The sequence below is a fragment of the Andrena cerasifolii genome, chromosome 2, assembly GCF_050908995.1.
Source record: "Andrena cerasifolii isolate SP2316 chromosome 2, iyAndCera1_principal, whole genome shotgun sequence".
Classification (NCBI taxonomy): Eukaryota; Metazoa; Arthropoda; class Insecta; order Hymenoptera; family Andrenidae; genus Andrena; species Andrena cerasifolii.
The window spans coordinates 19,899,558-19,911,855 of NC_135119.1; the positions used below are offsets into that span (position 1 = coordinate 19,899,558).

Here is a 12,298-nt window from a genome sequence, read left to right on the forward strand (position 1 = left end):
CCATTATGTGCAACTCCATGTTTTGAATTATAACACACAAAAGAATAATAAATTGCAGTTGTCCTGAAAACAATATGTTTTTCTTTTCCCACACCGTTTCCGGATTTAACACTTTTTCGAATTAAAGCTTTTAATCTAATAATGAAGCACGCGTCGTCTGTGAGATCGCAGGAACAGTATCGCGTCGCGGGATAACACGACCGAGGCTCGAAGAAGCGCGGCTTCCTATAAAGATTGTCGCCAAAGTTATTTGAGCTTCAAATAATTCTGGAATAAAGATCCAAATAAAGATGAAAAATTATTTGAAGATGAGGTTGAAAGGCTGAGGTTGAAATTTTTATGTTGAAAAATACGATTTTATTGATTTCTTACATAAAAAATATTTTTTTTATCTTTTCTAAAGAATTTATCCCGAAATTCCGCTCCGGACACATCGTAGGGTATGGTTTTCTGCAACTCTCATTAAATTTTCATCCAAATCGTTGGAGCGGTTTTCGAGATTTTATGTTCACCGTCTTGAAAAACGTAGTTCGCGGGAAATCGCGTTTAAAGTTGGACATGCAGTTTTGTCTTTATGCGATCTCATGTGCAGACTCGTACATTTTTGGCTGCAATTCCTTCAATTTTTGGAATTTCGGAGCCCGATTGCGCTTAAAATGCGTAGAAAACATATGAACAGCGGAATATGAACAAATCCTAAAAAACAATTTTGAAAATTTCGAGGGTAACCTACCCCCTTAAGGAGCCCGACCTCCGTGGTGTTTTTCAGACTCGCGCGGGAGGGGAGCTCGAAGCCAATGATACCTCGGGTGTACATCGGCTAAGGAAAACTGTAAAGCCGCTCCCTTCGGGACAATGTCGACTGCACGTGTTTCGCACCCACGCATGCTCCCCTTTGAAACACGCGTGACGCCCTCGCCTGTTACTTGTGCTTCAAAGATACACTCAACAATTTCAACAAAATACACAGTAACACGAAGTTACTCCCAAACAAAACGAAGAAATCTCTGGAAATTTCGATAAGGGTGACAAAAATTATGCGGCAAGAAATTGAAAAGGAGCATGTGGAGGCACAGATCCATTGAGAGAAGGATAGCCATAGATATAGCAGATATATCAAACTGGGGATCATACGAAGGGTGAGAAAGAGGTACGGAAATAGGGTAGACGTGTATAAGTGAGCAGCAGCGAAGTGTTAAGGGTAGCAAGGGAGAATATATCTGATTAACAACTGATTTAATAAATTCTGCATAGCGTATCCCTGCAAAACGAGAAGAAGGACCAAGAAGTAAGTAACACGCATTAGCCAGAACTCGGCATGAAACCAAACAAAAGGGAAAGCAGCGTAACGTGTGCGTGTAACAATGTACCATAGAACGTGGCAAAAAAACCAGAGAGAATGGTAGATATAAACGCCTGAAGAAAGAGCGACGCAGAAGGATAGGCTGGCTGAGGGCAGGAAAATCGAAAGGAGGCTAAGCACCCAGAAGCAAAAAAAAAAAAAATACGGAGCGCAAGACGTGTGGGTAAATAACGTCCGTGGCGAAGCGGGGAGGGGGTGCAGACAAAGAGGGGCACCGTAGAAGAGGGCGAAGGTAAACTCCTAAAAGGGAGAAGTGGCCACCGGGAGGAACGCACGGTCGTGAAACAGAAGCCCGGTAAGATGGGGTGGAAACGAGTTTCGTGTAAGTTTCACGGACTGGTGACGAGTGCTGCCACCTACGCGGAGGGCGTGGCGCTAGTTCCATCGGAGCTTAGTCTAACGAGAGCTTTGGCACGCGTAGCACGACTCGGGGATAGCAGCACTTGCGTCGCTTCTGCCAGCCGCGTGAGAGCGAGAGAGTGACAGAGAGGGTGGGTAACGTCGATGAGCGAAAGAGAGAGTGAGAGACAGAGTGAGTGAGTGAGTGAGTGAGTGAGTGAGAGAAAGAGAGAGAGGGAGATAGAGAGAGAGAAAGGGTGAGAGTTCAACGTTGCGCGCGGCCAGGAGGAAGAAGGACAACGGAGGCAAGCGTTTGGGGGTGGAAGAAGGAGAGGGTGACGAACACGGTGGTAGCAAGAGATGGGTGTACGCGTGAAGCGGAGAAGCGGATCGACAGAGGAGTGATGTCGCGGAGATGAATGAACCGGCCGATCGTACGCGACACGTCGCGATGACATCGATAGTTACCGAACGGTGGACGCGGCGCGTGTTGGCGCCGCCAGGACGAAGGACGACGGAACCAGGACCACGGTGCTGAGGGCTTACGAGGGAGGACCAGAGAGTGGCGGCAGTGACCATGGCGCCCCTCCTCGCATGTAAACAGTGTTTCACGCTCGACGCACGCCTCGAGAGCAGCGTTCCTGGTGCCGCTACCGTCGTCCCTGCCGCAGCCGTGGCCGTTCACGTCGGCCCTAGCCGAAGCCGATGAACAGCCGTCCAGGTCGCCGCGCTGGCAGGATCGCAGTCGTCCCGGGGCAAGACGGTATGGACGGACGAGACGAGTCATGATTCTCGTCCTGCTGCGTTGCCGTTGTCCTCGTCCTCGTCCTCGTCCTCGCCGTCGCCGTTGTCGCCGTCGTCGCCGTCGCCGCGCGAAACCGTGCTGCTCCGACCCCAGTGCTCGTTGCTCGCCGCCCCGTCGAACGTTCTATGCGCGTGCAAGACGTTGAATCGAGCCCCCGGAGCGACGTGCAAACGTGATTGATGCATGACGCATCCGACCGCCACCTAACAAGTGGTAACGAGCGTGAGAAACGAGTACGTTCACGTTTCCGTGACAATGCCTATCGTTCGCGTGTTATCTGTAGCCTCCCGATCATCTTTTTGTTTTTCTTCTTTCCGTAGCCTGCCCTTTCTGCCCCTCTCCATTCAACTTCGTCCGATCTCGTCCGTTCGTTCTTTTTCGATTAGTGAAACGATGGGTAGGACCGTTGTCAGAGCTTGGCGAGAACACATGTCACCTGGTCGAACCCGGGCCGTGAAAACGGCGCTTTAGACGAGCCCCGACCATCCCGTCACGTTTTCTCTGGATTCGACGCGGCTAACGGCAGGATACGTTTCAGACGCGTGGAGAAGTTTCTTCAGACTCTTTTTAAAGTCTCTTTCTGCGCCTCTTTAAGGACGCTTCGCTGATTGGAACGGGGGAGCGTATTTGTGCGGTTTTTGGAGTTATGGAAATTGGAGGTGACTTCGGAGGCAGGTGAAATAGGTGTCTCGATTCTTGAATGGTGTTTTAGCTTCATGGTAGTGGTTTGTTTCGATTTGATGGAGGGGTTAGTTGCTGATCGTCATTGTGAAGTTTCGTTGATTCTCTTGGGTACGTTTTTGTGAACAAATAGTGGGTTCCGTAAATTGAACATAGTGATGTCTCTGTCTTGTAATAGAGGCGATTGAGCAGCGGTGCAGCACTGTGGTGAGCAAAAACAGTTGTAGATTTGATGGTGGCACGAGATTGTTTTCGAATAATGAGTCTTTTAAGTTACGTTCGTACGTATTCAAGTTACGTTCTGAGTTTGCTGATGAGTCTGTGGCTGTAAGGTTACCTATGACTCTTAACATAAAAGGAGAAGCTGTTAAGTGCAGTTTGTACTATCGGACAATTTCGTTTTTACTATATTTGCAATTCCGTCATTTATATTATAATCTTTGGTAATACGAAGCTCTTTCAATCGATTTTATTGTGTTAATTCTATAAATTCGTTATATCTTCGGGGCTACCAGCATTTTGATAACGGGGCTACCGATACATGTGTACTATGAAACTTCGTATGCGTTTCAAAGCTCGACGGTCGACCACAGTCGAACTCGAATGGACAGGTGGCTCTGTGAAAATCTTTCAAAGACAAAACTGTCCTCCTTCCTTTGTTCTGTTTGCAGTTTCATCAACGTTTTCGTTATCCTCTAGTATACTTGATCAATTGATTTCTCCATATCTCCTCGTAATTTCCATTGAAATAACATTTTTCTTAATGCTGCTCAAAAGATGTTACATTGAAACTTTACTCCAGCGGCACCAAAATTTTGTTAGTATCGCTGCATCGTTGCTACTGAGACCCTATTTGATTCAATAATGTCGATACCAGAGGGCACTATTTATTTCCGTCAATTGGAGAAGCGGGAAACGAAAATAAAACTTTGTTTTAGCCAGGAGACTATTTTCGTGCCGCATAAATGTTTAAATCTGCTGGTTCTCAATTCAGAATTTGACCTGTTAAGCGCAAAGTGACTGTCATTTGCAAGTACATGCAAAATTAATGGAGAAACTCTTGGCACTGCTTGTAATAGTGTTACTTCTTAGCTGCTCAAGTATTTCTGCATATTCTTGTGCCTCGTATCTTTACAGAAATGAAAAATGGTTTCCTATTAATAAGCCTAAAAATTAATAACATAAATGTCACTTTGGAAATATTCTACAAAAGTACATTTTGGTACTATCTGTCTATCCTCAAGTGTCCTAATGATCCTGGCTACTTCATTCTTTTATCTATAACCGCATAAATTATTTACTACGCGGCTTGTTTTCACACGTGGACTTAAGTCGCGTCCCATGTGCTTTTCGTATTGTATCAACAACTTAGGAATTATCGACATACTCGTCACGAACACCATCCACGTCGAAGGGAGGAATATCATTTCACATAACAACTTAGGAAGTTAGTTGGAACAATTTAGTTATCCACCAGACTATCAGGAGCGTGTGTTGACAAATTCTCGTCAAGTTACTCAAGAACTGGACAATTTCCAGAATAATATACCTCAGTTACTTGGCCACTGTGAACGAAAGCTTCTACATCCATTAATCTAATGAACCAACCACTCGAAATCGATGATTAAAGACCAGTTACATAAAGATCATACAAACTTTTCTACTGTATAATTCAAATGCTCTCATAGCTGAAACTCCTGCGATAAATTAAACACTTAACTCATGGGACTGTACGATGTCACTGTATTCTTGCCAAAAGTTCCATACACTCAGGATTTGAAACGTTGATCCTTTCGTGTTGATCTCTAGAAGCTTCCTAAATTCGTCGCTTTGGATTCCACCTAGCAAGGTTGCATTTCGTTCCATAGGAATCGATACGCCTCCATAGGAGCGGACTGAAAGTTTCAAGCTCGGTAGAGAGTCTCCGGAATTGTAGGATTAGAGTTGCAGGGTGATGTAGGGATTTAAGGAGGAGATACACGAGACAGTATAACTCATAGCCGTTCAGTTGTAACATTCTCACAGAGCAATCTACCGTAACAGACTTCCTATCGTATCCCATTGGAATCGCGGCCACTGAAAGTGCCTGAATTTTAAGAGTAACATTGGATTTTTTTCTTCAGTTGAAGGGAAATTGCCGAAACGAAGCAGTAGCGAGCACTTAATGTCTAACGTCGATTACAGCCCCACCGGGATGAGGGGCGTAATTGATTTTGGTCTGTCGTGTGATGTTTCAGGCGAGCCTGCGGCTTCTTCGAGTTAAGAAACGAGGCGCGATATGCAGTGACTCGCGCGTTCACGTGAGAAACCACGCGATCCACGCAAGTGTTCGCATGCTAACAATCGATTGCGGGGCTCGATCGGACGCCGTGACTCTGTATAATCGTTCGGTGAGGAGTTCGCTAGTGAAGCAAGTCAATTGCAATGGTGTTGCACGAGGTGATGACCTTCTGCGTTGCCGAATCAAGAGGAAGCTCGACACCTTTGTGCTGCCACACGCTGCTGACGTATACGCACAGAAGACTGAAGTGTATCATTCCGCATTCCAAACAACATATCGCTTATCCACCATAAGGTAAGGGATTCCCTCGAATCTTATCACTTTTAACGGCCGCTTCGATGTATTCTACCCTTGACATAGAGGGTGAAATCATAAAAAGGGGAAATAAGCTATGGGTGTACGCGAGAATAAGTGAAAGAAGCATGGTGTATAGCTGGACGAAAACGAGCTTCTGTTTCAGTACACCGAAGGGAATAAAGAAAAATAACTTAGTGCACTGAAACTTCTTTTAACCCTTCGTGGTCACACGGGGTGTATTGTACCCTAAGAATAAGAATTTTTGAGGTAAAATGTCGCGTCTTTACGACTTCCAAAGGGGATGTATCGCAAGAAAAAGAATATAAAAAAAATTAAAAAAACGCTTTTTTCCATAACCGTGGAAAATCGCTGATATTCAATTACAAATTTTATCGTATCAAAATTTACATTTCTAGAAAAAGACTATTATACCATGATTGTATAAGTATTACGAACGTACAATGATCACTGAAAAGTTAAAAGATACAAAAATACGAAAATGGTAACTAAAAAATGACGCTGGGGTACAGTGAACCCCATGTGACCAACTTGTGGTTATAAGGTGTGACCACGAAGGGTTAAGAATACTTATTAATAGTGGATTCGACACGTGGAAGAAAATTACTGTTATAATCGAAATGTTTATTTGATGTATTTTACGTATTCGCAGTGTAATACAAGTATGAGTCTATTGTTAATAATATTTTCGCTGTCCTGCATTGCATGCTTTTAGTACATACTTATTGCTCCTCTTTTACAACTGTACAGTTTAGTGATTTAATTCCTTTTAACCGAGTCCCGAGTCTTTAGTCGATACAGTGGCTAACCGATTTGCCAGGAATACTGTATTACTGCAGCGATAAAATTACGGGAACCTCGATGTTATTCGTTTCATATGCGATTTGCCAGATTTTCGGTGCACTCCGCTTTCATTAGCTTCCTATACATAGGCACCGGAGTTCGATTTTTATTAAATCCCGCGGTCTCTGGGAGCTCTTCCAGTTCACAGAGTTCTCGCGTGAATTTAGGTATAATATCAATTTCCATTATCTGGCTTTATACTCTATCGATACATTCATTCGTCGAAAAATGAATTTTCATTAAACTCTTGACTTAGGAACACACTAGGTTCCAGTAAATTACACACAAGCAATCGACTTCACAAATAATTGTCTACCATTTCCGTTTAAACGCACAATAACGAATGTGCCGTGAATAAAATGAATCGTCAAAATTCCCTCTTTGATAATACACCTTTCCACTTTAAGAAATCACAGTAATCTTAAGTTCAACGATTAAATACTTTTGTGTACAAACTGTTAGTTACTTGGAATTTTGAAGAAGGTAAAACACAAAATAGGAAACCTTACATTGCATATAGAAGCGTCTTCCAAATAAAATATCGAAATAAGTGACGCGTCTAATAAAACAGAATTAATTGCACCATTCAGGAACTGCAAATCACAGACACAGTTGTAAAAAGAAATTCCCCTAATCTTCTGCCATGGATTTTCGTCGATTTCCGAATATCTATTCGCATCACCCAAGCAAGCATTACAAGTTGATTCGACCACATGCAGACATAAATATTATAAATGACCGCGTAGAATCGTTCCCACACGACATCATCCTCGGTCAGCAGCCGTACGATTCACCCGAAAACGGACGCGTCCAGTCACAGCACTTCCGACGCTCAGAAAGGACACTCGCTCCTCTTTCCTACGAGCTGTGACTCTCAATTTATACCACCCGCGAATGTATTCCTCGGCGCAATCCATTTAACGCGCCCCAGGAACGCGTCGCTGGGTGGTCCCCGTCGTTTTCGCGGGTCGAGACGCGCGTCTCCTCGCAGAGCACCAGAAAACTCGAGGTCACGAGCCGGCGGGCATTAAAAAATTAATTGCGGCATGCGATCTTAGTGTATTACCATTTACCTGTTGCACGTTCGTGACGACGTGCAAAAAGACGTGCCGGTCGAGTCTCGCGAGCAACACGAATCACCTCGACGAGCGTCTCCATTCCGTTTGTGTCTTCCTGTAACTCTTCTCCTCATTGATCAGCCCGGTCGATCGACCCGGCCTCGAAGACGAGGCCCGTCGATCCTCAGCAAGTGGGCACACCTGAGGGGAGTCCCGTGGCTCGGCCAATCGAACGATATTTGTTAATCGTTGCAACGCCATTACGGGACAAACAACGCACAGTTTGCTCGGTTAACATCGTTTGCGCGGAAGTAATGTTTGCTTTCGTCAGCGACCCTCGGTTTAAACGAGATTATAGGCTGCAAGGGCAAGGCTTTATTTTTACCCCCCTCGCAACAGACTATAATCCGAGTAACAACGCGTTCACCGAGTTTCTTCACCCGCCTGTGCGCTGGATACTCTGCGGCACCCTTCTCCTTCGCGTTGCGTTCTGGGACTTTTGATGATTCACTGTTGCTGAAGAGCACGTGCAACGGTTTTGGGTGTAAAGCGTTTTCCGGGGGATGCATTGCGCGGGAGCTTTCGTTCGAGTGCTCTCTTAGTGGTGTTCGTTTAGAGGAAATTAGGGGAGAATTTTGAACCGAAGTGGACGTTGGTGGAAGGTTTATGTAAAATGTTAAGTATAATGACGTTATAAAAAGTTAGCAGGATATGTCATACTGCAGATAATGATTATTAATAGTCAATGCGATATTAATAGTTTAAAGTAGCCGAATATGAGACCCATTTCTTAAGAACATTATAACTCTTGAATGAAAACACTTTTATTAAAATTCGATACACGTTTTAAAAGTAGAATATGTATTCTTTAGCAACCTACTGGAAAGTACTACAACAAAAATTCGGTTTCTTCATAATAAAATAAAAACGAAAGTCATTCAAATGCGCAGATAAAAAAAAAATGGTTTCCTAATATGAGACCCAGTTTGTTTTTTTCTGAAATTTATTTTCTCTCTCTTCTTTTATAAAGTCGGCATGTGAAATCTATTTCTTCACTACCGAAGTTTTCGTGAGCCCACCACGCCCATCGTAACACTTTATACTTAACACTTTATAATTTCTTCTTCACTCTCATCAGTAGAACTTTCACGGAATGTCTCATATTCGGAAACAATAACATGATAACTATTAAGTAGCTTCGAAGTTAAGTCTTCATCATTTAATCATATACAACTAGTAAGCCTTAAACTCCATTGCAAGCACTATACAACAGTATTTGTGAAAATCATCATACACTTACCACTTCAGAGGTATTTGTAAGTAAATCGAACCACTTCGAAAACTTTCTGCAACGTATTTCAGAAATATGTGCCTGCTCAAGACGCTCAATTGATTACAATGCTACTGTGCGGACAAACAACTAATACACGGTTAGTTAGTAAAGAAATAGCATTGCTATGACATTGAAGAGTTCTGTAACGGAGTTAAGCTGGGGTCTCATATTAGCAGAGGCCGTCATATTCGGCTACTTTACCCTATACCTACCTAAACGTGTCAGTGCATTTTTAGTTGAAATCTTAACATACAAATGGTCGTGGAAATATTATCTGTGGAAATGTATTGTATAGAACGTTCTTATGAAATGAAGATGTACGACGTTTAAAGCCAGCTTTATGATTTGTAGCTGCATTAAATCCCGCGTGATTTATCTCCATAAACCTCCGTATAAGCTCCGCTTTCTATTATAGAAATCTTTTTTACAAATGCGATAGGTACTCAGTTTTACTTTGCGGCAGAAGAATTGTACGTACTTTAGCTTTTCCTCGGGATTTCGACTGCAATGCTATTACTCAAGCCCAGTGTCACTGATATCAGAACCTTAACGCCATCAACATTTACTCTGCACACTTTCGCGATTTAAACGTTCTCAGAAACTCCGTTCCCCGAACTTTCTTTTGCGAATAAATATCATTTAGCTGAATGGAAGATCGCTTTTCAAAGGACACAGGCTGAAAAGCGAAACGTGCACCGTTTACGCGGCACAGCGTGGGATAAAGACTTTATTCAAAGTCAAGCGCGCACATGTGGAGGCGTACCTACGTGTGCATGCCTGAAGGAACGGCGCTCGCGTTTCACGGCGATGTAAACTAAGCCTCTTACTTAAATTCGAAACTCAAACCGGCCTGGATATCCAAGTATCGGAAGTAACACCTGAATTCTACTTAAAAGTACATATCCGTGTTACGCTGAAAGCCGGATAAGAGGACATTTCCTCGAGGACATTCCGTCGTCCCGAAATTACAATTAGAAACGCGTAGCAAAGTTAGCTTCTACGGAATATATCAAAATGATCGTCCCGAAACTTTGGGAATGTGCGCAAGGGAACGCGGTACAACGCTCGTATGAAGTATGCCTGAAAACCTTTCTGCTTCGAGTTTTAATGAACGAGTGTGCAATAAGGGCCTTTTCACGCGAGATAATTTGGTGGTTGGTGATTATTATTTTTTTTTATACATTCATACCCTTAAGGAACTACTTAGTTCTTGATGTCTTTATGTCAATGAATAATTGTTTGAAATAATCAATAAAATAAAAATTAACAGTTAAAAAATATTTGTGTTGTATGTGAAAGCAGTTAGTATTGCGAGTTTTCGTGAAAATAAATGTGTAAGGTATTACACTTGCAGAAAACGCTTGTTGGACACTATCTCTTACTGATCGAAGAAGAGATCACATTACGTGATGAGAAATTAGTTTCCATGCATTTTAGATGATCGAAAATTAATCCCTCATCTGATCAAAAATTAGTTTCCATGTATTTTAGATGAGCAAAACCTAGTTTCCAGTCACTGTATTATTCTATAGCTTATAAATAATTATATTATACTTATTTTCAACTTTTTAAAAAATTTTCTTAAAGTTTAAACATAAATTCATCTTTTAGTACCAAAAAGTCTACGATTTAGGGTTTTATTACGTTTAAAATCAATATTAAAACGAGAAGTTCTCTAAACTGATCAGAAACTATTTCCTTAACGATATAGTCTTTCTTATCTTTTTTATCTTTTGAAAAGTAGTGTTACCTTTGCCACGTGAATACCTCTGAAATAATATAGGCTAAGTAATTAGATATTTAAGGGATTCAAATAAAAGGATCATGCAGTGGGTGCTACAACAATGTCTAAAATACACGTACAATGTCTAAAATATGCACGACGTTGCCAACCAACATGTTCAGACGTTAAATTCTCATTAAATTAGTTTAGAATATAATTATCGATGAAACTGTTCGTAAATGTTTGAATGCAGTTTCGATTTCTCTGACGTGTGTTTATTTATTAAAACAAATAACTATATTTGTTTCTGCAATGTAATCTACGATATACTGTACAGTATTCAGACTTACATAATGTTGTTATGGCGATTTGAGTGCACTAATGGTGTCACATGTAAGCGGCGTATTGCACAACACAATTGCGCCCGCATAATTACTGTATGTGACATTTGCACACATACGGTTCCGCAGTTGTTTTCGTTATTCTAGATGGAACGTAATGCTGCTTCTAAACAGTCCGTTTCGCGTAGAATTGCACATCCCCGTTACCACAATTTCGCTCAGCGGACCGTGATTAGCGGCTTGCACCTCCTATCGTGAATTTCAATCGTTCAATTTGTGGGCTGCGTTAATTATTTTCCTCTTTGCCAAGGACCGTCAGTTTTCTAGATACACTTCTTCACAATTAATTACACTCCCTTGCTGGGGCAAACGAATGGACTTTTATAATCGAATTGGAATATAAAAAGTCTAAAGTACAATTTACCGCTAAGTACTTCAAGTTTCATGATACTAAATAAAATTAATGAATTTCAAATTTTTTACCTGCTGCACAGAATTACCTTCCACCGCGTCGAGTAATGTTCCTATTATCTGTTATGTTAGAAAGTGTTTGAAGGAAGAGAAATAAAGTCGAGGAAGAAACTTGTTGCTCGAAGTAAACTTCTGTTTACAGAGATCCATTGCGAGAAAAGAAAGTGACTTTAATTTTTGTAACTGCTAATAAATAGTAAATAACTATTGTGCAACTTTGATTCCGTAGCACACTCGATACATTAAAAGTGGATCACTCTTCAGAGACAGCACCTAGCACAGTGGCGTCTGAGAAGCAACTAAATATGGCAACTGAATGTTGAGCTCACTATTCTGTGACAGTTGTAGACCAAACCTTTATTTGATCTTTGCAAAAGTTCTTGTTACCGTTCATCCCTGCAATTGTATAAATCCCTGGTTAATGCCGCCCTTTCCTTCGCTGCAATTCTCCTTTTCTAAAGACGATTTCTATTGTCGTGTCAGTCCTGGCATCTTACCGCTTGCCGCTCTAACGGAACTGCACTCTTTTGGAAAGTCACCGTGTACCTGCAGAATTCCACTTTACATTTGGATACTTTAAGAAGCCATATTTCACGACGGCACAGAAGAAGCTATTAAACTTGAGTTTATTATATTCCTTACAATTGGCTCTGTATCACATTCCTGGGAAATTTCAATTATACCATCTGAGAAACCTCCGTTATGGTATCTTTTACCGGATCCATGTAGTCAAAGTGTTACAAAC

The 12,298-nt window shown here is 42.0% G+C and overlaps 1 protein-coding gene across 1 annotated transcript in view; it reads left to right on the forward strand.

Annotated features, from left to right (window-relative positions):
• Positions 1-1,426: 1,426 nt before the first annotated feature.
• LOC143378793 (popeye domain-containing protein 1-like) overlaps positions 1,427-12,298 on the forward strand; it is an 85,693-nt gene continuing 74,821 nt past the window's right edge. Inside the window, exons 1-2 of the mRNA XM_076830764.1 lie at positions 1,427-1,854; positions 5,426-5,763. The gene's annotated coding sequence lies outside the window, so the exon portion shown is untranslated. The remainder of the gene's footprint in view (positions 1,855-5,425; positions 5,764-12,298) is intronic.